This window comes from Trachemys scripta, chromosome 2 (assembly GCF_013100865.1).
Source record: "Trachemys scripta elegans isolate TJP31775 chromosome 2, CAS_Tse_1.0, whole genome shotgun sequence".
Taxonomy (NCBI): domain Eukaryota; kingdom Metazoa; phylum Chordata; order Testudines; family Emydidae; genus Trachemys; species Trachemys scripta.
Window position 1 is genome coordinate 247,754,980 of NC_048299.1, and position 26,342 is coordinate 247,781,321.

Here is a 26,342-nt window from a genome sequence, read left to right on the forward strand (position 1 = left end):
AAGGAGCACTGTGCTGCTGGAGATACTTCCTTTTGGGTGAGTATTAACTGAGGCCCTAATCACTTTTGACTATTAAAAATTCTGGGTAAAATTTTCAAAAGCACACAAGTCCCATTTTCAGCTGTGACTTAAACTCTTAAATATCATTGACTTTCAGTGAGGCTTAGGCGCCTAAGTGCCTCATGGTCAGATTTTTACAGATAGTGAGGTGTCTAAAGATACAGAAAGGTGTCTAGAGCAGTGGTGCCCAAACTTCTCCTCTTGCATCCCCCCCCTTACCAGTAATTGAACGTTTGCGCCCCCTCTCCCCCATTACTGCCTTCTTGGCTCAGCAGAGAAGCTTGGGCTGAAGGCAGAAATGGAGGCTGAACTGGGGTGGGGGCAGAGCTAGGGATAGAGCGGGGGCTGGGAGCAGAACGTGGAGTGGGGCTGGGGGTGGAACAGGGGGTGGAGTGTGGCTGGGGCCAGAGCTGGGTTGGGGGGAAGAGCAGGGGGGAAAGTGAAGCTGTGGCTGGGGCTGAAGCTAGACTGGGGGCTGGGTGGCACTCCCTCCCCACCCCACATGGGAGCTGGGTGGCATTCCTTCCCCATCTCCTCATGGGGACTGGCCTGGGTTCTGCCATGTACCCCCCTGTGTGTTCCTCTGTGCCCCCCAGTTTGGGGACCACTGGTCCAGAGGGATTTTCAAAAGCAGATAGCTATCAAATGCCCATTAATTTCAATAGGAGTTAGGAGCTAAGCGCTTTTGAAAATTCCACAAAATGCCTGTCACTTTTTAAAATGGGACTGTAGGCACTTTTGAAAACTCTATGCCTTCATGACACTTTTTACTGAAAGTCAGAGGAGTTAGCCTTCAGATCCTGCTCAAACCCCAATTTGCATGGTAATATTTTGTTCTCCTTATACTTCCCCTTTACTTACTTTACTACTGCTTTGCCCATATAGTTATTGGTCATATGAAGATAAAAAGCAGCAGTTAAGAAATGTCTGACTGGATGATACAGAGATTACTGTTTTTATTCTCAGGACAAAGTAAAGATAGTCTTTCAAAGCAAGGCTGCAATCTCTATAGAGTAACTTCCACATCATGACTTCTACAAACATCAAATTAAGGGGGAGCTGGTAGCAACCCCCATATTGGGCTGCTGAACACTTTCCATTATAAAAGTTTTTGCAGCCTTTTCTGAGAAGATCTAACCTGCCTGTTCATTATGACAGTCTTTAATTATACAATCACATACTGTTTTGTCCCTTGCAGAACTTCTACCTTATTTGTTGCATAGGTTGGATACTGAAGGTAACAGAATCAAGGTTGTATGGGCAACTTAAAAGCTAGGAAATGCCAGATTTGGAGGGCTGTACTTTGAAACTTAAATAGCATTGTTAAAGTTTTTAAATGTACTATACATACAGTCACTGCACTACCAGGATCTGTCATTTGGTGGCTACTTCTGGGGATAAAAATCCTATGTGAATGTGTTGTTACATGAACATTGTATATGGGACTTCTAGTCTTGAGTCCATTCAGAAGAATGTCACAGAATTAGTCTATTAATCGATTTGAGTTAAATTGCAGACGTTAGCCTTTTGGAAACAACCAGGACAAATTCTTTTTGTTTCTGTATGATTTGGGGAAATATCAATCAGGGCATTTATATTACTGTAGTTCATGCTAGCTGTCTAATACATCTGATAAAACTAATATCCACGTACGTATCTAGTAGCCTTGTCAATTTGCACTTTGTGACAGTCTCAAGCTGCAGTTGTTGGTTGTGTATGCCAGACCATGAGTCCACTGGCTTGCTCTTTTTTCCTTTGGGGAGAGTATGCGTTACCTTATCCTGGGCAGAGGTCCCCAATTCTCACTAAGGGCCAAATTGCAGATCAGCAAACATGGCAGTGTGGGGGTATAAGAGGTCACATGCTCTGCTGGCTACCCACATCACAGGGTTCAGGGCAGCAAGGAAGCAGGCTCTGCAGAGTGATGGACAGGTGGGTGGGAGTGACAGGATACAGTTTGGGCTATCCTGGCCTGTGTGCCTGGGAGTATACTCTGTGGTGTAAACCCAATGCAATTTACTCCTTCTCCAGAGCCATGGGGGAACGGTAAGGGAGGTTGTGACTCAGTAACAATAGGCTGGCATTGCATAAGGCAAAGCCATGGTTGATCCAAGAGCAACTTGTCTACACAGCCAGTATATATAAACCTGTTTTTGAAAAGGTATCAACCGTCTTGATTTCTGTTTCACTTGTAACTTCAAAGCATCCCATGGCCCTTTGATGCAAGGGCAATTTAGGGTACTTCTGAATCTACACAGCCCATGAGCCTGTGTAGAGACAGTGAGCCTCCCAATTCAGGTCATCAGACTTGGGATTGTTCAGCTTGCACTAGTGCTCTAAAAATAGCTGTATAGACGGTGCTTTGAAGTTGCAGCTCAGGTTGGAGCTCGGCCTCTGAAGCCGAGGCAGGAGGGGGCGTTTCAGAGCCCGAGCTCTAGCCTGAGTCAAAGCACCATCTATCAAGCTATTTTTAGAGTGCTAGTGCAAGCCCTGCAACCCCAAATCTGACGACTGGGGCTGGGAGGCTCGCTGCAACAGGTTGTGAAGACATATCCATAGACTTATGGTATGATGGGGGAGTTGTATTTTGGCTGGTTGTAACTTAGGCTATTTAGAGGTCCTCTTACAGCTACTAACTATAACAGGTTTTTATTCAGCTCCGTGGTGGAGGCTTGTGTGTTTAGATCTCTGTCCAGGCTTCTAGTCCAACTGTTCAGTTGTGTGGTTCATTATGGAGCTATCACTAACCATTTTTTTTATCAGGTGTGGTAATACAGGTCCTCTTCTAGATTAAAAGTTAAAATAACTCCTCTGAAATTCCGGCAAAGTTACTATAGACCCCATTGTGCTAGGCACTGTACAAACAGAACAAAAAGGCAGTTCCTGCCCAAAGAGTTTATAACAGAAGTGTCGAATAGTTTCTCTCCACCAAAACCACAACTTATAACAGAGGTAGATTTTGTCATTGGCTCATGCATGATGTCGTTTTTAAAAGACGAGAAAAATAAAATATTTATGGAACTGTTTGAAAACAACATGAGATTCTCTATCATGGAAGCTGATAGAAGGAAAAAGCCAGTATATTCTATTGCTGCCTGTCAACTAATTATTTCAGAGTTTGATCCTATGCTCATTGAAGTCAGTGGCAAAGCTTTCATTGATTTTAATGGAGCAGGATCAGGGTCTCAATGACTCAAGCAGAGGGACTGGGATGGTGTTTTGTTCAGTGCATTTTTACTTAGTTGGATTCTTCCTACACAATTTTCAAACTAGAGGAATAAGGATGTTGGGTTTTGGCTATTTATTAACTTGGCCAGTTCCCCTCACTCCTTTAACAATCTGATGACCCTTTCTTCCTACATATCAAAACTTTAAAAACTATATCTACCCCCAAGAGCAAAGGCTTAAAAAAATGGTACTTCTAAGAAGTGTTCTTAAAATCCAGTTTGTCACCAGACACCTGAAATGTGGTCTCTTTTTACAAGTGGAAAAATTGTGGCAAAGATTGTGTTTTGGAGTCTTGAACACTAGTTTAATTCAGTTAAATCCAGGATGCATATCTAGTATTTTATCTTGAGCACCACTGACATCATCCTTTTTAGAAAGCTCCAGGGCTGCAACTTTTTATATCATCACAGCTATTCTGATAGAATGTTATCTGGCAGCTTATTTTCAGTACCTTGCTCAGTGGTACAAAGGTCATCTTACGCTAATGTTCCGATAGAAATGGAGAATATTAAACTAGTGGCTGTTTATTCTGAGAAGGACTTGGCTTTGTTCACCAATTATTCTTTTATGCATAATTCCTTTAGAAGATATTCCAGAAATTAAAAAATGACTTTTTTCCAGTCATGGCCACTTATATGAAAATTTACACTAGCTAAAGGAGATATGTAGGAATTTATAGAATTTACAACTTAAGAAAATAGAAACTGTGTGCATGCATATAAACTCTCTCTATATATAGTATGTATACATATGAGCTTAAATATTTTTGTATTTTATTTGAACTAAAAGAAAATGCTGATATCCTGTTTCCAGGATTTTGCTTACATGATATTATAATGCTTATAAATAGGCAGAATGGCAGAAGATGTGGTGAAGGAGAAGTAGACAAATATTGGCTATGGCAAACATAGATCTTGGCTGAATCCTACTTAGAAAGGGCAATCTTCCCTACACTGTTTCAACAGGGAAATGAATGTAAATAGTTCTTTATTAAAGGAACTGTGATGAGGGCTTTGCAAACAAGTTAGATCCACATCATCATGCACACACTTCCAGCTGTCTTCAAATTTTATACCTATCTTATCCTAGTCAGATTAAATAAACCTTACACATTTAAAATATGCTGATTTTTGAAATATTTTTTAAAATTTAAACCAAATAAGAGATTTTTTCACTGGATGCATGTGTTATGATGATCTGCATTTCCGGAACCAAATAAATTGCTACAGAAGACTCTGAAAATATCATAAATCAGTGGAAGTCAAGATAAAGTAAACCACATTCCTAGAGTTTTTGCCAGTGTCCCAATGTGAATGGTTATTTATTTATTTTATTTGAAGATATTTCATTTGCACACTTAAAACAATATTAAATCAGAGAGGCAAATCCACTGGATCAGAGCTCAGGAACTAATATTCAAATATTCAATTTTAAAATTATTTTTGTAGAGCTATTGCTTAATATGATGAAGGCTTGGATGTGAGTTTCTGTCGAATTGGCTTATGATGAAAGTCTGTTTAATTTAGATTGCTGAATAATTAGTATCAGTTATGCTGCTTAGAAGTGGTTCGAGCTTGAATTGGATGATACATTAATTACGTAAGAAAGATAGGTGGAGTTATCTAAACTAGATGTATTTTGTGTGGTGAAATGATCTCTAGATTTTGTACAATACACATACATCATGCATGTATATGCATCCCTTTTGATAGTGTGTGTAGTATGTGTAATAAAAGGGAAGGGATGAAAGAACTGATTGATGGAAGTGGAAGTGGAACAATTCAATTATTCTTTAGCAAATGCCCACACTGGGACTACAGAGCATCTTCACAACCTGATTACTTTGTCATTTCACATATTTGATTGATTTACAAAACATTAATATGTATGAACACAATGTAAAATTAATGATTGTGTATTTATATTTTTAATTGAAAGCATTAGCCAGAAAGGCTAAGCATATTCTACCCATATAATGCATCCTATTTAGGTTGTATAGGAACTTAATAACACAAGAATATTGATTGACTTCATACAGACCAACATAGCCTGGATCCAGTGGTAGAATTAATCCTTGACATGGAGGAAGTGATTCACAGGGTAAATTTAAAATATTTTATCCTCAACATAGATCTGGGTTTGGAAATAACATATCTGTTTAGAGAAGCCTTTAAATATACTTGTAGCCTCATGTGGGGACACAATTTTAAAGGCTTTTTCATTACATAACTATCTAGAGATATCTATTATTTAATTTGGCTGTATAGCCAAACACAGTTGTTTTGGGAAGTATTAATAATAATAATAATATCAAGGGAATAAAAGTTGAGTGAGAAGGAATGTAAAGATTTGATGAGTGGCTAATACTGGGATAGGGAGGTTCAAAAGACAGTAAATGCCATTCTATATCTAATAAGATTAATGAAACCCCACCTGAAGTTTGACATATTTTAAAAGGCTGTTTCCAGGCACATTGTGTAGACTGAGATTTAGAAATTCCTCTCCCGGCCTTTCTGTATCCCGGGAGAAAGCTTCTAGAGGAAAAAGGACTCAGCGTCTTTTGTGAGAAGGACAGGAGTGAGACAGGGCATATAGAATAATAGGGCAAAAAGCAGAGGCCATGCTGGTGATGGGGAAAGGAAAAGAAAGGCATAGATGAAGTGACCCAGGTTAGAATGGCCCAATGGAGCGGGTAAATTGCCTGAGACAATTCAAAGCCTGTACTAGCTACAAAGTCAGAGTGTGTGTTTGACATCTTTGTAAATAATTATTGGGGTCACCACAGCCAACAACTTGTATTGGAGGTTCTGAAATTGTGCTCCGTGGACTAATTGCTGAGAAGGTGCAGAAAGCTGGTTACATGATGTTGGCATCTCCACTTGTTTCCAGCTGCTAAATTATATTGAAGACTGTTAAAAGTACATTTTCCTAGAATTATTTTTCCATGTAAGCAGTTGTTAGCTGTGTTTGCCCCAGTTATCTTACGTAATTGTGAATGGAAAGAGGGTGGTCAGTGTAATTGTGAGTGGGAGAGGAATTGATTCTTTATAAAGATGTGATCTACACTTTTTTTATTATTTATTATTATTATTTAAAGTGTAGGAAACCCTGAGCATAGTGGATTCTGATAAATTTCACTCTGCCCTGACAGTGTCAAGCCAACAACTTTTATAATTCCATTTGGAAGCTATTGCTTTTGTCCATCATTACAAACTCCCCAAAAATTTTCCAAAAGGAAATAAATTAGGTTTTGTAAGGAGCGAGTGGAAGTTTTCAGTGATGACAGTTTGTGGGAAGTCTGAAGACAAGCACAATATAAGGTTAAAACAAGTTGTCAAGGCAATTGAGGCTGCTGGACTGAAATTAATAGACATGTATGCAAGAACAAACTCAGCTATGGATCTTGGCCATAAGGCTGTACAGAGGAAATACACAGAAATCTAGAAAAAGTCAAAGCCATAGTTCAAGTGCTACCCACTAAAAATATATCTGAACTGATGTTCAGAAGTATGATAAAAATTTTGGTGGAAATTCATACTTACCCTGTCTTCACCGTGCCAGCTCTTTATGAACAATTTAAAACAGAAGATGTTGAGCACTCACACAAGCTCTCATTGACTTAACAAAAGCTACAGGTTCTCAGCACCTTAGAAATTCAGGCTGCCTGTGTGGATCTGGGATAGGGCACAGAAATACATTTTGTAGCTATAAACAATCTGTTATAGATCCGCATCAGACTCTGGTTTAAATGCCAGAGATTGTTCACAGCGCGTAGGGGCAGTACAGAACTTACGGCCCAAGGGGAAGGAGGGTTAAAGTGGCTTCATGATAACTTATGTTCCCCCAACCCTGGGTTGCTCTGAGGGCTGGAGAAACCCCCCTCCAGCATAACTATACACCAAAATAGCTTTACCTATATAGAGATACTAACAAACCCTCCTAGTGTAGACAAAGTTTATACCAACAAAAGCACTTTTTTGGTGGTATCCCTCAATCTACACTAGGGCTTTTCCCAATATAAAAATGTTGGTTAAAAACAAAAATCACACCCCTAACTGAGATTATTATACCAGCAAACGTTTTAAGTGTTGACCTGGCCAGGACAGCCTTGGGCAGCCCTATAGGCTGTAGTGCTGCACAGAGTCCCCTCAGCACTGTATACTGTGCTCTACCCATGGCACATCCTTCAAACCCCCCAGTTCTGTCCCTGGCATGCACCCTACTCCAGGGCTTGTGAGGGGGTGTTTGGCATGTAATCATACACGTCTTCCATGTAATAATAATGTCTTCCACATTGCCTGCTCCTTTTAAGAAACCTAAAGAGACCAGTGAAGATCTCATCTTATATTTACAGGTTTTAGAGTAGCAGCCGTGTTAGTCTGTATCCGCAAAAAGAACAGGAGTACTTGNAGATTAAAGAGTCTAGAAGGATGCTCGTAGGGAGGGGAGGTGGGGGTCTCGTCTGAATGCATTGGACTGAAGGGAAGGGGAAGAGAGTGTCAGTACAAAATATTGACTGATTATTTTTTAGTTTCACCACTGTGCTGTCTGAGGAGTCCCTGGCAGTTAAGCTCCAGTAAATTCTTGCAATGAAGGAGCTAGGCAGGCGATTGCAGCTGAGGAAAAGCCACAGGAATTATGTGTGGGTGGCCCTAGCCTGGAGCTGACTGAGAAGACCTGTGTAGAACTCGTGGTAACCTTTGGATTCTAGGGCTTGTCTTCACTACTGGGGTAAGTTGACCTAAGTTACGCTACTCCAGCTATATGAATAACATGCATCCGAAGAAGTGGGCTGTAGTCCACGAAAGCTTATGCTCTAATAAATTTGTTAGTCTCTAAGGTGCCACCAAGTACTCCTGTTCTTTTTATCTTATATTTAGGAATCCTGTTGGTTACCCAGATTTTCCAGAAGTTTAAGATGATATCAAAACACAGATGGGTGCCATTTGAAATGGCCTCCCAGCCTCATTAAGAAAACTGATTTTAAAAAGTCATTATTGCTGATGGACAACTACGGGCTCTGTCAGGGTTTATATGACATGGTTGACCCATATATTTATTAGGGGTGTCTCATCCTTCTGACCTCTGATTTCTTTTGAAGGAGCAGGGGACTCTGAAGGTGAAAGTCTCATTACATATGGCAATCCTACTGTAGTTAATACTACAGTTCTTGTACGGTGACATATTGAAAGGACACGTAAGATGTCAGGAACTTACAAAATCCTGGTGGTGAGCATAAATGTTGATGTGGTGTCACGGTGTGAGGCAGAATGACAAGAAGAACATAACTGAAAGAAAAAAGTATGTACTAGCTTTGCTGAGGGTAACCACCTCAGTAGTCACTAGAGTAAGACCAGTTCACCTTCTTATGGGTTGACAGAGCAAAATGTCAATGTTAGTGGTAAATATTCATCCTAAGTAGTTCTACTTAAAGAATGCGAAGTTTAAAGATGCCAGATCTAAGAGCTTTCTTATTCAATTGTCATAATGCTGCCTAAAGCTTACACCAGGAGATCCAATCTGGTAAAAGCTGGTATATTTTGACATGTGATGTTGACGGTTTGTGTTTTAATGGTTATAAAGCTTTAACTTTTTGAATTTCAACATCTACTGTTATTAAATAATTATTGGCTGTCCCCATAATTTCCTGCAGCTCTGAAAATTTAGATTAAAATATATAAAAAATAAAATCCATTTTATTTTGCAACTCTGAAAATTTATGGAGATAAAAATAAAAAATGCTTAAAAATAACCAGGGATATTATCGATGGAAATTATAACAAAAATAAAGCCCAGATTCTGCCAAGCCCTATTTATATAGATGAAGGGTGGGAGAAAATGTATGGTTTGGGGTACTTTTTAGTTAAATCTTTAGCAAGAAGTCAGGCAACAGGAGGGGTTTGGGTAGGTTCTAGACAGCTCTGTAGTAAAACACACAGAGACAAAGAGAGAGAATAGTTTATGGGATAATATAGTGTTTTTTTTTTTTTATTCTGGCAAAGTTCCTTGTTTAGTATTAGAAGAAAGTTGACTCTGGTTCTTTACCATTATTACATGGTACGTGAAAAGTGTGTTTTTGTTTTTGTTTTTGTTTTGTTTTGTTTTTTTTAAGGTGCCAAGAATGGGGCCTGAATCTTCTACCGTCATCATATGTATTTCTGGATTCCTCAGTGGAGTCCTTATAAGTCCTGAAGAGCCATGTCTTGGCTTTGGGGGCATTAGACTTTACGGAGGAGACAGTTCTATGGCTGTCCATTCACATGTTTCCCATTCCCAAAAACATTTCCAATATCAGAGCTCTTCTCTCTACCTGAAACCTCCATTTGGTTCTGCAGACCTAAAGAAATTCCCTTTCAAGCGTCTCTGCCTTTCTAGTGGTAATTACTGCTGCTTATTCTCTACAACCTGTGTGACTGAAAAGTTCTACTTGTATTTTTTTTTTGTACTTTCTGGACAAAATCGGGCGTAGGCCTCTGCTCCCCAATTCATCTTCAAGTTTAATTCTCATTTCACTGTTATGAAGACCTATCCCTACTCTCCCTATATCCCAAGCCTAAAAATCCAAGAGAAAACCTCCCTCATTCTCTGCCTTTCAGATTCCATCTGTAAATCTAATAATCTTTTGGTCTTGTTCTCTATTTTCCACTGGGTTAACATGGCTAAGGCCTACACAAAGATTTATAGGCCCACTCTTATTTGAGTCCACTCTTTCCGTTATGTTGTATTCACCAAGCAGTTCAAAACACAGAATCATACTCAGAACTTGGCACATGGCTTCAGCCTGATCCTCAGTTCACCCCTTTACAACACACTATAAATAGCCCTTGAAGAAATAGCTAGCAGGTTTCTCCTCATTGATTTCACTTTCTTTTTCCCAGTCTTCCTTTCTTGAGGAGCTATGATTTTGTTGCCTTCCAGCAGTTTGGAATCAGGACTGGAGGATGCAATCCATCTGAAGCCAGGGCAGTTTTGTCCTACCTGTACATTGGTCTGCTCAAAGAAATGCAGATCCCTCATCTGTTGGGTTTTTCCTCCATTTGTCTTTTGGTTACTTTAGATCTCTCCTTCTTCAAGCTCTTCCTAAGATCATGTGCTGAGCCTATAATCAGTCCTCCAAACACAGGTGCACAAAATCTCTTAAACTGTCTTTAAACTATTAGCAGTGGACAGGCCTGCAGAGGAGACTGGAATCCAAAGTGGCAGATACACTTCTTTGAAATGCATAAGAAGAAGTGGGGTTTTTTTACCCACGAAAGCTTATGCCCAAATAAATCTGTTAGTCTTTAAGGTGCCCCTGGACTCCTGGTTTTTGTGGATACAGACTAACACGGCTACTCCACTGATTCTTTGAAATGATGTATTGTCAGGTAGGCCAAAATTGTTACCAAGCAATCCCATGACCTGCCCTCTTCATTATTTACTGCTCCCACAATTTTTATCATCAGCAAACTTTAACAGTGATGACTTTTTCTTCCAAGTCATTGATAAAAATGTAGAATAGCATAGGACTAAGAATTGACCTCTGCAGGATCTCACTTGAAACACACTTGTTTAATGATGATTTCCCATTTACAATTACATTTTGAGACATCTTAGCCAGTTTTTAATCCATGTAATGTGTGGAATGTTGATTTTGTATCTTTCCAGTTTCTTAATCAAAATGTCATGTGGTACCAAGTCAAAGGCTTTACAGAAATCTAAGTATATTACATCAATGCTATTAACTTTATCAACCAAACAGCTCATCTCATTTTTTTTAAGTTGTTATGTTGATGAGGCCTGTTTTCCATTAAATCTATGTTGACTGGCATTAATTGTTTCCTTCTTTTAATTCATTATTTAATTGAGTCCTGTATCAGCCATTCCATTTGGCCAGGATTAATGTTAGGGGGAGGGATAGCTCAGTGGTTTAAGCATTGGCCTGCTAAACCCAGGGTTGTGAGTTCAATCCTTAAGGGGGTCATTTAGGGATCTGGGGCAAAAATCTATCTAGGGATTGGTCTTGCTTTGAGCAGGGGGTTGGACTAGATGACCTCCTGAGGTTCCTTCCAACCCTGCCATTCTATTCAATTATACCCAGGTCTATAATTACCTGGGTAATCCTATTTACTTTTAATTTAAATATTGGCAAAACATTAGCTTTCTTCCAGTCTTCTGTGTTCCAAGACTTATTGAAAATCAACATTATTGCTCCTTGGCCAACTCTTAAAACTCCTGGATGAAAGTTATCTGGATCTGCTGATTTAAAAATGTCTAACATTAGTAACTGCTGTTTAACATCCTCTTGACTGTTGGAAAGGAAAGTGTTTTGTCGTTGTCATCATCATCATCATCTGATATGACTACATTATCAGGCTTTTTCCCAATAGGACAGAAATATTTATAGAACATTTCTGCTTTTTCAGCATTATTACTGACAATTCTGCCATAAAATATTCTCTGGTGGAACATTCCCCTAAGAAATGATGATCTTTGAGCTCTGAAATGAATGATTCCTGCATATTCTACCATGTGTTTGGTTTGTCTATACACTTTCAGCTCCTTCTGGGTAATTATTTCTAATTGAGACTGGGGTTACTGGTCTGCAAGTCTACACCAAAGGGAGTCTGGTATCTGTAGTGCCTGGGAAAGGCATCATGGGAAACAATATCTGGCATCTAAAATGCTGGAGGATCAGAGGAGAGGAGAGCCTTATAGGTGGAGGGGTGATTACCAGAGTGCAGCAGGGGTTTTGTTGGCGGGCACTGAGGTGGCCAAAAGGCAGAGGTTTGGTATTGTAGGGAGATGGGAGTATCAAGTCACAGAGGAGGAGGGAAGGAGCATACCAGCAGTTTTCCTCCCTAATTTTGAGCAGTGATGACAGGAAAAATCAGTACAAATTTTCCTATTGCCATCTAAGGTAAAATAATTGGGGGGGAAAAAATCTGTTTGTTTATTTCGAAAGGGGTATGATCCAGCATTTAAGGCTGATGGTGAAAAGATTCAGTGGTTCAGCTGGAAAACTAAAGGTGTCGTATTTATAGACCAGCTATTTCAGGAATAGAGCCTGTGTTCTTTTGCATCACTTAAGGCAAAATGTAACCTTGGCAAAGAAAACCACTGACAATATTTGCAGTTGCGTCATTCTCAATAGAGAATTTTAAATTGGGAAATATGAGAACATTCCTGATAAGCCAGTGCTTTTAAATAATCCTAGTTGTTATGGCTGTCCATAAGAATCCAGCTGCTTCAATACAAATATCCTGAGCAGTAAATGTTCACTATCCAAAATTAAAGAAGCATGGAGTAGGTAATTGGATTAGGATATTTATGTCAAATTGTGGAATAAATTTAATACAATTGTTGGGAAAGTCTAAGTGTGACTTCAAACTAAGGTTTAGTCAAGATTGTTTTTCTTTCAGGAATGAAAAGAGTAAAAAGCAGAACTCTGGCCCAATGACAATTTTTAGAATTATGAAGCAGCATATGCTAATTTGCTGCATCAAGCATATGACTTTTTTGTTTTTGCAGCTTTATTTTATCCCCTTTATGCAAACTGTATGTTAGACATGCAATTTTACTGAGCTCCATGTGCAGCAGACATATCCTCATAATGAAGATGGGGCTGGGTCAAAATGTAATGGGATAGAGATACCAACAAACTCAGATATCATGGTAATAGGCATGGCATAAAACCCAGACAGAATAGATTAGAAATAGTCTTCACTAAATGCAGTATAAGAGAGTTTTTGAAAAAAGGTTTCTGCTAAAATTTTACTTAATAACCAAGAAATTGATACCCAATTTGGAAAGCGTTAACGTCCTACTAGAATGCTAAAATAACTAGTTAAATCTTTTATTGAGAGAGCACCACTAGAAAGAAATTGCAAATCATTCAAGCTCTCATTTTTTACTATATACAAAACCCCAGAACTAAGTTGGTTATTTTAGCTCCTCCTATTATTTGCTCAGATATCTAATATAAAAAGGGGTTCTAAACTCCTAGTCTGTCTTCATTTGGTTTAATTCATATAGGAAGCAACTTTTGTCACTTGCCGTGTAGACTTTTTAAATGTTGTTTTACTTTGCAAACTTTTTTTTAATACATTCTCTGTACTCTATTGAAGTAAAAGAAAATTCTGACTATGAAATAAATCTCTACAATTCTTACAGCTGCAGGATGTGTGATTACTAATTTTGTAAATTGGAACTTTTTGGTATCCCAACTGGTCCTTCAAGAAGTTCCTAAAGATTTTCAGTTACAACAATAAAGTCAACCACAAACACATGAAACAGAATAAATATCAGGCTATTATGCATAATGTGGCTATAACAAGAAGTTGCAGTGATGTCAAAAACCACAGGAGTAAAATTCAAATGGTTTATTTGTACAGTTACTAGAAACTCTCAATGGAAGTCTAGGCCCATAAACCAAATTTGCCTGTTTGTTTATTTTCTATATATGGATTTGAGTCACGGATTTATGCCCTGTACAGTTTTCCATTGCTTCTCCAGTCATGTTGCTTTCTCCAGCCTCTCCATGTTCTTTTTCATTGTCTAACACCCTTCCCTCCTGTACACCATACCCTTTCCATTCTACTGTTACTCTTGTCCTCCACTGCCTTCCTTTTGTATTGCTGCCAGGCCATTGCCTTCCCCTTTCTGCTTTTTGCTGGTGTTGTAACTGTCTACTTACTACTGGTCCAAAAGCAAACTCAATGTCTTGGGTGCAGCCCTTTTAATCAGGAGATTGATTCCAACACGGGAGAGGGCCAGATAGGGAATGGCAATTGTGGGACGGGCTAAGTTAGGAGAGGGTAGCTAGGGAGAGAGGTTGACATGAATATTATTATTATTCATTATTACTGAAGAAAGCATAATAACAACTGCTGAACCCCCTTGAGGAGGCAACAAACACAGAAAATTAAGGCAGAAATGTAATAGGAAGCCTAAATAAATGCTTGAAAGAGCAGTATGAGTGCAGTGAAGACAAGAAAGGGGTAGGGAGAACAAAAGAGGAAACCAACCCAAAGAGGGAGAAAGTGAAAGCAAACAAAGAAGCCATGTGAAAATGTGAGTCCTTGGTTATGCCCTCTCACTGCATAGGAGTTTGACTCCCTCATTGATCTGTGTTTAATTTAGTTTATATTTTTGTGTTTATTTCTTTTTCTCCAGTGGATGCTTTATCTTTAAGTAATCTGTTCTCATGAGTTAACTGATTCTGGGGATGACAATACATTTACTAAGGAATTTAAGATTATGGTTTGGGATTTTGGGGTCACAGCCATGATTAACATATGGTACTCCAGGTCATCCAGTCTTAGTTTTAAGTGGCTTAACATTTTGTTTGAGACATTACAGATTGGGCAGGAAAAAGCTAATTGAATGTAGATTCTTCTTTGAGTGATTGTCCACCCTTGGGGGCTCAGCACATGAGATTGGATTATTTTTGAATAGCAGTATCCATTGTGGTTGCAGCTGCACCCCTCAAGTCCTCCAAGCCACCGAAGCTGAGGGCATAAAGGGCAAAATGGCCTCAGCTGCCACTTAATTTCTTCTTACCACCCATGGGAAAAGATGGAACACCAGCAGTATTTGTGTTCTTTTGTGACACAGCTACTACTTCTAGTTCATTTTGTTTTGGGATCTTTGGTCCTAGTTTATTTTTATTTTTAGTATTAGTTATTGTTTTTTTGCCTGTTGGCTTAAAATAAATTGTAATGTTGCTGCCTCGGGTGGGACACAACTGAGAGTATCAATTCAGGACAAATTGCTTAGAGCAGGGCAGTTACAGCCCAAGACTGGTTTTCCTTTACCATTAAGGCACACCAAACCAGCTAAACAGAGAGGTCTTTGGTTTCACCCCACTAGCTAACCATAAGTCGTACAAGCAATTCCCTTAGACACTCCAGTTTCCCAGTATCACCTCCAGTACCACTCATTATGGGGACGAATGGTTATGAAAACCAATATCCCAGTAAAAGAAAAAAGGATCTCTTGATCCCAAAGGACCAAGCCCCAGACCCAGCTCAATATACAACTCAGATCTTACCCACAAATCATGCTGTTGCCAATCCTTTAGAATCTAAAATTTAAAGGTTTATTCATAAAAGAAAGAAATATAGACGTGAGCTAAAATTAGTTAAATGGAATCAATTACACACAGTAATGGCAAAGTTCTTGGTTCAGGCTTGTAACGGTGATGGAATAAACTACAGGTTCAAATGTACTCCAGAGACTTGGCATACATCCACAGCTGGGATGGGTCATTCAGTCCTTTATTCAGAGCTTCAGTTTGTAGTAAAGTTCCTCCACAGGTCAGAAGCAAGATTGAAGACAAGATGGAGGAGATGCAGCAGTCTTTTATAGTCTCTTGCCATGTGGCCTCTGTTTTCTTTGTTCCAAAGACAAGCTATCTAGTACATGGCATGGAAAAACCTTAGAGTTCTGGCCATAGGCATGTCCCTACATTCCTTGCTGAATCACAAGATATATCTGCCTTCTCTCAATGGGTCAGTTGTATAGCTAATGGTCCTTAATGGGTCATCAAGCAAGCTAGGCAGTGCTGATGCCAAATTGTGTGCGGTGTCACCCAGAAACATAGCACAAGTTTGAAATACAGACAGTATAGAGCCAATACTTATAACTTTAAATACAAAAATGATACATGCATACAGATAGTATAATCATAACCAGCAAACCATAACCTTGTCATAGACACCCCACTTGACCTCCCCTGTACAAGATTTGGTGCCACTATATGACCTTGGTTGCAACAATGGTCTATATGGTCACAGTTCGTGTCAATAATGTCACATAAACACAAACCTTTTAAGGGGTATGTGTAGTGAGACACTCCTTCACCCCCATCCAGGGGGTACTCCTCCATCATGGTGCATTCTATCCGGCTTTAAGAACTGCTCATTTGATTGTGCCATGCCCGTTAATGATGGCCACTCCCAATGTCTCATCTGCCTAGGAGTAGGACACATAGCAGAGTGTTGCTTTCCATGTTGCTCATTCTGCAAAAGAACCATCAAGAACAGAGAGCTAAAATTATTCCTGCTGGAAAGAACCATAAAGCTCCAGTTCCCGCCCCCTAGAAACCTGGAAAGGATCAGCCTCATCTCACCTCAACACCAGCCAGCTGCATTTCCTCCTCTACCTCTCCAGTGGTCTCTTCCTATAGACCACATTCCTCAACGGTTTCTGTGCCTTCAGAAAGGGGGAGAAAAGAGTGGTGTTCCAATCAAGAATCCAGGTGCAGAGCACTTACTGTTACCCAAACCCTGAGTAAAAAAACTCAAGACTTCTCCTCACACTACAACAATTAAGACCTCTGGCTCTGAATCACTTCCCGGTACCTTGGCACTGAAGAGCAAATTGACTGACTCTTTCTTTGTCCCACAGGGGTCATTCTGCCCTTGGGTACTAACTGTTGCAAAGCACTCCAGCACCATCTGTGGCACCAAGACCCTTGGTTCCCAATGTTATGCTCACAGCATACTCACAGAGAAGTTAGATTAAAAACCTTAATACTCTTTCTGGAAGGTGACACTGGGCTAAATAGCAGTGGCCATCAATGAGGGTCTCCTCCAGCCTGCTAAGGTGTTCTGCCACACTCCTGTTTCTATTTCAACCACTACAAAGAGAGGGGATAGAAAGTACCAGATCCCAAGGAGGGGCTTGAATATTTCTATCAGCACCTGACTTTGTGAGAAGATTCCAAAGAGGCTAGTTCTTTTCAGCCATAACCATAAGGTCTATGCCAACTACCAAGCCTTGCCCCTGGAGTATGATTTTTTTTTATTTTGGCATAGAATATCCAGCATGATGGATAAATGACTGAAAAAAACACTAAGGAATAAAAGACATTTATGGCAGAGAGCCCTTGACAGCTCTGACGTGGAGGCACAGACTATGGCATGTACTATTGCCATAAGATGTTTTTCCTGGTACCAGGCATCTGGGAGCCCACACGAGGTCAAAACAATCATAGAAAACCAGTTTGGAGAAAACCAACCTATTCAACACCACCACCACCACCACTTCACGGTCTCCAGGACATTAAAGCCACTCTTCTATCCCTGGATCTGTACATCCCCACAATGCAGAGAAACTAATAGTCATACTATAAGCACAAGCTTCAGCCTCAGTACTACCTCCAAACAGTGCTCTTCTAAGCCTCCAAGAAAAAAAACGCTGAGGTACCACAGACATTGACCATCTGCTCCCTCCTTGCCTGCCCCATAGTATGGACCGTCTTCCAAGAACCAGTTTTGACATGCGTTTCAAGAGCCTGGGAGAACCTCCTATGGATCCTCTTTCTTTTACACCCCCTCCTTTGGAATCACCTTTGGGAATCACCTTTGAATAATCTCAGACTAGTGGATCTTTGAGATAGTAAGCAAGGGGTGTATCCCCTGTGGTTTCAGTCTTCACCTACTGCCTCCCTCCTTTTCCTGTCCCTTTCTATGGAACCCTTTCATGAGAGACCTTTTTGGAACAAATGAACTTCCTAATACAACATGGAGCTGTGGTAAAAGTACCCTTGAAGTTTAGAGGAAGGGGCTTCTTTTTCCTGCCACTTTCTAGTTCCAATGAATAAAGGGGCTGGAGACCCATCCTTGATCTTTGACATCTCGATGTGTCCCTCTGTCTTTTCAAATTTGGTTTGCTCAGCCTAGCCTCCTTCTGCTTCCCAGGATCTTTTATACTGGTTCACAGCTCCCAACCTTCAAGATGTGTACTTGCATATTTCCATTCACAGGGTATGTCTACACAGCGACTAGACACCTGCGGCTGGCCAGTGCTAGTCAACTCGGTCTTGTGCAGCTCAGGCTGTGGGGCTGTTTCATTGCTGTGTAGACTTACGGGCTCAGCCTAGAGCCTGGGCTCTAGGACCCTGCAGGGTATCAAGGTCCCAGAACTTGGGATTCAGCCTGAGCCCAGAAGTCTACACAGCAATGAAACAGCCCCACAGCCTGAGTAGGCTGGCATGGCCAGCTGCAGATTTTACTTTGCTGTGTATATGAACCCACAAAGAGTCCTCAGAGTCATACTTTTCAGCCTTTTGATGGTTCCTTGAGTCTTCCAAAGATTCTAGCCTTAGTGGATGCCCATCCATGCAGGATGGAATACAAGTATACCCTGTCCAGATGATTGACTCGTTTGGAGGAAACCCCACAGAAAGCCACTGACTCAATTCACAAGTTCTTAATCTCTTCACTTTCCTGGGACTCGGGGTCAACAGTGACATTATTGCTTTAGATCATTAATGTTTCCTTAGCAAGAGGTTGCCAGTTTCACTGAAACAAGGTAGTGTTAGGAGAAACCATTTTTGTTGGTGTGATCTTGCTAATTTTCAACCTGTCCCAACCTTTCATTGTTGGGCACAGTGATTGTAAAACTTGTAGCAAAGCAGCACTGTTATCTATAATCTTCAAATTTCCTTTATCTTTTTAGTCAATTTTTAGGCCTGGCTGTTGTGCAGAGACAATGTTGGTCTGTGTGGACGAATATCTAAAGATAGACAAAAATCAGATGTTCTTTTATATCTGTCATGGGCCTGTAATACCATTGACAACAGAAGTCTGTGAAGGATGGGTCCTGGTGAAATCCACAACAGTCACTGTTAAAATGCCAACAATTATAATTGCTAGTTTATTAGTTGTTAACCACCAACAACATGCTGATCACTGTTTGAAACAGTAAAAAAGACAGTCCCTACTTAAAAGAGCATATAGTCTAAAAGACAAAGAGAAGATAATGCACACTGGCAGAACCAGAGAAAGGAGGTAGAGAGAAATTTCTTTCTTTCTTCATCTCTAATGTAATATTAGGTCAAAAAGAGCGATTGATGTGGGCGAGTATTAAGGCATCTGAGATACTACAGTAATTTTGCAGACACTAAGGGTCAGGGGAATCTTATCCCCAATGTACCTGTGAGCATCTGAATCACATCACTACAGCAGTCTATGGGGGCCTACGGTTTACAAATGGATGGAACCAACTACACACACAACATGTTTTGTGGGCCAGTAGGTTTTGGCCCACAACAGGTTTTGTGGGCCAGAATAGATCTGCTGGCCATGCCCAAGGCTTCAAAGCCTATGTACATTCCACTTTTTTCTTGTGGTAAACCATGAAACTTGCAATGAATATCTTCTCTGTTGTACACAGGGATCTGTAGATTCTGACTGCAATGTGTCCTATTTAGGCCCCCTACCACATCAGACTTTTAACCTCCTTTGTAAGATTCTGCTTAAAGAATTGTGGGCCTTATAGCTATTCCAATATACTTATGTGGGTTTTATAAATATTAGTACAGTTACTCATTTTCTTTCCATCTCAAGGAAAACTGATTTTGAAAGCATGACCCCTATTTTATGTAAGATGCAAAAAGTACAAGGCAGGCTTTGAAAGTACAAGGCAGGCTGGCATTCTGTCTAATGTAATCTCTCAATGATAGATACTTCAGTCTCATTAAAACTGAAGGAACTCTCTTCACCTCTAATGAAATGAAGTTCACTTAAACTTTTTTTTAAGGTGCAAGTTGCAATCACAAAGATGGAAACTGATATTTTATCATCCCTTTCCCCAACTTCCCAAAACAACCATGTGTATAGGACTTCACCTCTTGCACAGATATAAATAATGTATTCAAGTTACTTTTTATTCAACCCCTGTACAATCAGAAAAAGCTGGAAGGCAAACTCTTAAATCTTTCAACTATCAAAATGAATAATTAGATATTAATTTTTTAACAATCCACAAATCCTAAGGTATATTTCTCCCATTATCTTTTATGAGAATCTAATTAACAGTATACAGTAAAAATGTTTTGACATCTCATCTGTACTTATTAACTTTCTTATAATGAATGCAGATGTTTCAATGGAAATAGTATTAAAATATAACCATACAGTGAGATCTTGTGTGAGTCTTTCCATTACTATCTGGCAGGACACTCTTCTGGAGAGAAGTGACTGTAGTATTACCATGCATTTGCTGACTCTAATTTCATCTAATGCAATTTTCCCCTTAGCATAGTAAAATGCCAGATTTGATTAATGCTGGTCTTTATAAACTTTCACGCTGCACTTGTATATTTGATTTTAATCTGAGGTATGTCAGTGAGCACCACAGGGACCATCTTCAGTAAAAGGTACCAGAAAGTGTCAGATGAGTGCTAATGATCTCAGTGCACAAGGAAAAAAATGTTGTCCAATTAGATATTAGCCTTTATAATTCTAGTGGCTCTGCATTTGGAATATAAAATGAACTTGTATAAGATACTGGCTCCTTTCCTCATGGTACACCATGGTAAAATTGTAATGCAGAATTTTATTTGTTTAAATACAATGGAGTTGATTGTTCTCTTCACAGATCTGCTTGTGGTAGCAGTTTAGCAGTGTTTCCATCTCTCACTCTACCTATCATCTGAATTAAATGAGGTTCATGAAAGATTTTTGTGGCTACTTGGCAGATGTGGAGCCCAGGCAGAAATGAAATTTCTATCTAGAAATTTACTTACAAAAAGCTTTTATGACTATCTCTCTCAGGCATATTTTCATTCCAAAGGAAACCATATGCCAGTTCCAAGAGAGCTAACCTTACTTGAAAACCTTAGATGCTTTAATCAGAATTGGTTGTGGGGTTTGAAAAATGTCTACTCTCACTCACCCACAGGTAAATACTTTAACACTTGGATACATAAATTAGGCACCAACACAACCCCCATATTAGGTGCCTAAATAACTGATTTTCACAGATGCTGAGGTTCCATAGTTCCCACTGACTTCATTGGTAGCTGTGGATACTTAACACCTTACCAACTCTGCCCTGGAGTGATACCAGGATAAAGGAAAACATCTAAGATGTCTTTCAAAATCAGTTTAATCCAATCTGGGACTACAAACATTAAAATGCCTTAATCATAATCCACAAATATAATATGGCTATTACATGCTGCCACTACAGGGCAGAGATAAGGTTGTTTGGGTGCCCTAACTGTGCATTCATTGATTTGGGTACAATTATAACATGCATTTGATGTATATTATCCTAGTTTACTGATGTGTATTCTCATCCTTAATGTCATTTTTGTCTAGAAATTCACTAATGATCTGGAAATAGGGTTGAGCAGTTAAATAGCAAAAAATTTTGATGATGCAAAATTACTTAGGTTAGTAAAGTCTAGGGATGACTGCAGGAAACTTTAGAAAGACCTACCAAAGCTTGATAAGTGGGCAATGCAATGGCAGATGAAATATAGGGCTTGTCTACATGGTGAATTAGTGTGTGGCAAGCCAGCGTGTGAATCTACAGCACACCAGCTTGCTGCATGCTATCTCACTGTGTACCCTGCTAAAGCACAGTGAAAGTCCCAGATTGCAGCTTAGCTCACTGCACTTTTTAAGCAGGTGCACTGTAGACTTATACCCTTGTTGCCAAGCACTAATTTGCCATGTAAAATACAAAAGATTTTGTGGTTTATGTAAAAGAGAAATTTAGTTTCCATACCTGTAATTTTTATGTCTTGTAATGGATGGCACTCGATACCAACTTTTGCCCACTAAACTTGATATTGGTAAGACTTTCTCATTCTATTACAACAAAGGCTGTTTTAAATTATTAGTTTTTAATTCTCCATTGAGTTCAGACTGACTCTGCTGACGTACTGCAGCAACACACTCTGACTCAAGGAAATGAGTTCCATAAGCTAAAGGTAGAAAATATGAGTAAGTCCCCGATTCTGCAAAAACTTACACACTTTCTTAACTTTAAGCATATGAGCAGTCACATTGAGTTCAAGGGGACTATTTGTACTTAAAATTAAGCATGTGCATAAATCTTGCAGGATTGGGGCATGATACTGTTGATAGAATTAACAACATTTAAAGTACAACATACATCATTTAATTATTCCAGACCTCTATTAAAGGAGGTTTGTGAGAGTTTTCAAAATTAAGTGCTGCTATTTCACTGGGAGCTCCTCTTGTGCAGCAATCTTGAAGAAACTGGAGAAAGCAACATGACATTGTAGGAGAAGGATGAGACCAGAAAACTTGGATTAATAACCCCAAGAGTATATAAGAGTATACCTTTAGGCAACTGGGATTTATGGAGGTCACCCAAAAGAAACTGGAGGATGTATCTGACAACAGTCAGTTGGAGTGAAATTAGGCTGAGGGCTCTGCAGCAGGAGAACAAGTCTAACAGAACATTGGAAGAGAAGGATTAAAAACGGGGAATCTGATTTTCAGAAGTGCTGAGCACCCACAAATCCAGCTGAAGTAAACAGGAGCTGCAGGTGCTCCGGACCTCTGGAAATCATGCTCAGCATTTTTGAAACGTCACTAGTGAGAGAATTACTAATTAATGTTTCTTGAAAATGAGTTCCATAGCTGATAAGACCCAGTATTGATATTTTGTTTGTTTGTTTAATTATGGATTGCTATTGCTGGAGTTATTCTGGACTATGTGGTAAGAAGTTTGCTTCAAGTACATTTTCAACAGTAAGTCATCCATCTAATGTAGATATCAATAACAGCACTAGAGAAAATTATATGCAAGATGACATGGACATAAATAGGTAATGTTTCCCTTTAATTGCAGGAAAATTAGCATAATGATGGCTAGATCTGTTGAGAGAAAGAGAAGGTAGATTTTTTGAGATCTATGGAGCATAGAAAAGTCAAGTGGAACCATTTCTTCAATGAGTCATAGAATATTTTCTGCTCTGGAACTTGCTTTTCACTTACAAATTAAATACCTGGATAAGGCTCTGAAGGTGTGTGTGATTTTGGCTCCTATTCTCAGATTTATTTATAACTTTATTGACAGAGGATATGGAAGGAAGAGGGGAAATCTGATATTTTAAACTAAGGTTGAGAATACATATTAGTAATTTAAGAGTAAAAAAATCATAGGCATATTGACATTTTCAAAACCAATCATAAATTTAGAAAATTCAGAGTTAAGATTACACTTAAAATAAAATTAAACATGTTAATGTATGTAATGCACACAAACAACCTTAACTCTGCCCTATAGTGATGTCATCCTCTAATAACAGCTATGATTAAGGCAATTTTAGTGTTTGTGGTCCCAGATTAGATTAAATTGATTTTTATAAACTTTTTTTTTCATATCCCTTCCACCTTGTGATATTAGCAGTTACTGACACAGCTTCATGACCTGGCAGAGTGGAGAGAGTTGTCATAGAGTGGGGTTCTGCTAATTTTTCTGATTGTTCTTAGAGAGTGATGAGTGATTACTTCTCCTTTCCGAATGCTAACTTGGGGAATCCCACAGGGACCAGTCCTGTTGATTCTTCTGTTCAACATCTGTTATCCCATAAGTAGAGATCATGAGATGATATGGGCTATAACATATTCCCTATGCTCATGACACCTAGCTCTATATTTTCTCTCTTTTGACCCAGAAACTTACCTAGTGTCTGGCAAAAACTGGACACTGCATGAAAGCCATTTGGTTGGAGTCCAATCTGGCAAGACAAAGGTAATGTTCATTGGCAGATGAAAGTGCTTTGAGGACCTGGTGAAAGCTATAGTTGTTCTATCATTTGACTGCATCTGCTCAACTGGTGTCAAAATGGTTCACAGTCAAGCGGGGTCTTACCAGACTCCTCACTATTCCTATATATACAAGTCACATCAGGTAACAGAATATCCTTCTTTCACCTACAGCTGACAAATAGACTTACTAGGTGAAATTCAAGGCACTGGTTATCTTTTATACAGTTATACTTGAATGGTTTAGGCATATGGTACTGAAAGGACTGCTCCACCATATCTAGCCTACCATTGGTCTGTGTTCCTCCAGCACACTAGAACTTATTGTCCCAAAGACTTGACACTTTCGAGTGCTGGTGGCAGAGTGGTTTTGATATTGAGGCTGTTCCTTAGAATTCATGTCTTTTGGAAACACAATTAAGGATAAATCTGGCCACTTTTAGAAAGAGGCATCACTTTGCTTAGGCTTTTCAATATGGTTAAATCTTTGTTTCCTAGCCCAGTTGAAAGGGTGCTGGCAGCAGTAGAGTATGCTATTTGGTCTCTTATTGGGAATTTGAATCTCTCAGTTTAAGTTTCCTAATATGCTGATGGACACCAAATAAAGTGTGTAGTAATAATAAAGCTGACTAGAAATATCTTCTATTACACATCATGTAAAAGAATGTCAGGTGACTATCTTAATGTATTTTTAATAAATATATTGAAAACCAATAGATTTGGTCTAAATGTGGTTCTCTAAATCTGCATCCAGATATGTTGTTTGTCGTTTATTTTTGCTAAATGGCATTTTTTGGCACCCATTGGTTCTTTTCCCAGGTGTGATTGCTTCCTATAGAAATTGGGGGTGGGGGATGAGTATGTGAGCTTTGAGAGGCTTTCTCCAGTGCAACCTGGTCCCTATTGTAGAAGAAAGATTCAGTTGTGCATGAAAACTTCCTCCTCCTTTCCCTTTCTTTTCCATTGTAATGCGCCATTGAGTTTCTGCTTTGGAGGCTCAAAAGAACCCCAACCCCAACACATACACTTCCGGGCAAATCTTACCCTGTGCAGCTGAGGAATGATGCTCCAGTTAAGAGTCTGTGATGGGTAATAGTAGTTTAGGTAAACGGAGATAAAGAGCCGCTGATGGAGAAAGCAAAGTAATTAAAAGGAACAAGGGAAAGAAATAAACTGAAAAGTAGTCAGAATAAAAGTACTATATTAAAGAAAGTGAAGCAAGAAAGACAGGAAATTCATTAGAGTAAATTAGGTAAGAGACAGAAAATAGACGTTAGATATATTAACTGAAGGAGAGTATTAAGATAGTAGTTAGAGTAGAAAAGAAAACTCAGAGGAATTACATTATTCAAAGAGTATATGTTTACTGTTTCGTTTCTTTAGGACTCACCGTTGCTGTTGTCTTTTCAGTAGGTTAATCCGCTTCCAGACAAACATCGGTAAGGTACGTGGCTATGTGCAAATTTGACTTTTCTTTCTCTCTGACCCGAGTTTGGATTGTGGTTGGGTGGTATTTTATTCGCTGTCTCCTACACTTTGTGTTGGATCTAAGTGGTGGGGCCCTGTACTGTCATCAGCTTCCAACGGAGAAAAGTTGAGTCAAGAAGAACCTGAGCCCTCTCCCCAAGGCCTGAGCTCTCCAGCCGTTAGCAGCCGGGATGCTGCACCGGCCGTTCCAGAACCCCTCAGTCAGGTCAGGGCAGAGCTCAGCTCAGATGCTTTTAATAATTGTACTGCTGTGACTCTTTTCCGGTTATGGGTTATGTGCCTGGGTGTGAATAAAGATAGGGGCGTGCACCGCTTTCCCCTGCTTACATCCAGCGGTGCACTGTACCCGGTTAGCTCCCACCCCCTTTGTACCTTTGCTCCATCGCGCTTTCTGCTCCAGTTCGCCTCCACCCACATCCCCATCTCCTCCTTCCCCAGGGGCTGCTGTATCTCACGCCACCTCCTTTCCCAGCCACTTCGCCCTCTCGTAACCCCCTTCTCCCTAATCCGATTTCTCTGGCTGCCTTTTCTACTCTCACTCTCTGCTCTCCTCTCCCCCTGCCCCTAGCTCTTCTCCACCCCCGCCTCTCGGGAGAGCCCCGGCAGCGGCTGCTGGGCCCAGTCTCTCTCCGCCCCCTCCCTCGGTGCGTCCGCCCCTTGAGCAGCTGGGCTCGGTCCTCCCAGCGCGTCCGCGGCGCTTGGCTCCTCCTTGTCCTTCCTCGCGTGATTTTTATCGCATCCATTTTTGTGCATTTATAAATAAATAACAATAATAATAATAAACCTTCTCCCCACCTCCTCGCTGGGCGTCGGTCGCCCGCGGGAAGCGGAGCCCCGTAACCCCCGCGGCAGGAAGAAGCGTCGCTCCGGGCCAGGCGGGGGGCCGGCAGGAGGACGCGGAGCTCCCTCCCGTGACTCCGGCTCTCAGCGCGGCGATGGGTTAGGCGGGTTGTATCCAGCAGCCGAGCGCGGCGGCGGCGAGGCCCGCGCAGGAGCACCTGCAGCAGGAGGCGGCGGCGGCCGCCAGCGGCGCCCCACACACAGCCT

The 26,342-nt window shown here is 40.2% G+C and overlaps 1 long non-coding RNA gene across 4 annotated transcripts; it reads right to left on the bottom strand.

The window, feature by feature from the left end:
• Positions 1 to 15,993: 15,993 nt before the first annotated feature.
• On the bottom strand, positions 15,994 to 26,306 carry LOC117873736. Of its 4 annotated transcripts, XR_004644795.1 has the most exons (6): positions 26,091 to 26,306; positions 25,198 to 25,384; positions 24,852 to 24,932; positions 23,725 to 23,779; positions 16,400 to 16,482; positions 15,994 to 16,289 (listed from the first exon to the last, which is right to left on the bottom strand). It is a non-coding gene; the product is annotated as an uncharacterized LOC117873736 (long non-coding RNA). The 4 variants fall into 4 exon arrangements; XR_004644794.1 differs by lacking the exon at positions 26,091 to 26,306 and having other exon boundaries at positions 25,198 to 25,812; XR_004644797.1 differs by lacking the exons at positions 24,852 to 24,932; positions 26,091 to 26,306 and having other exon boundaries at positions 25,198 to 25,812.
• Between the last annotated feature and the right edge of the window lie 36 nt (positions 26,307 to 26,342).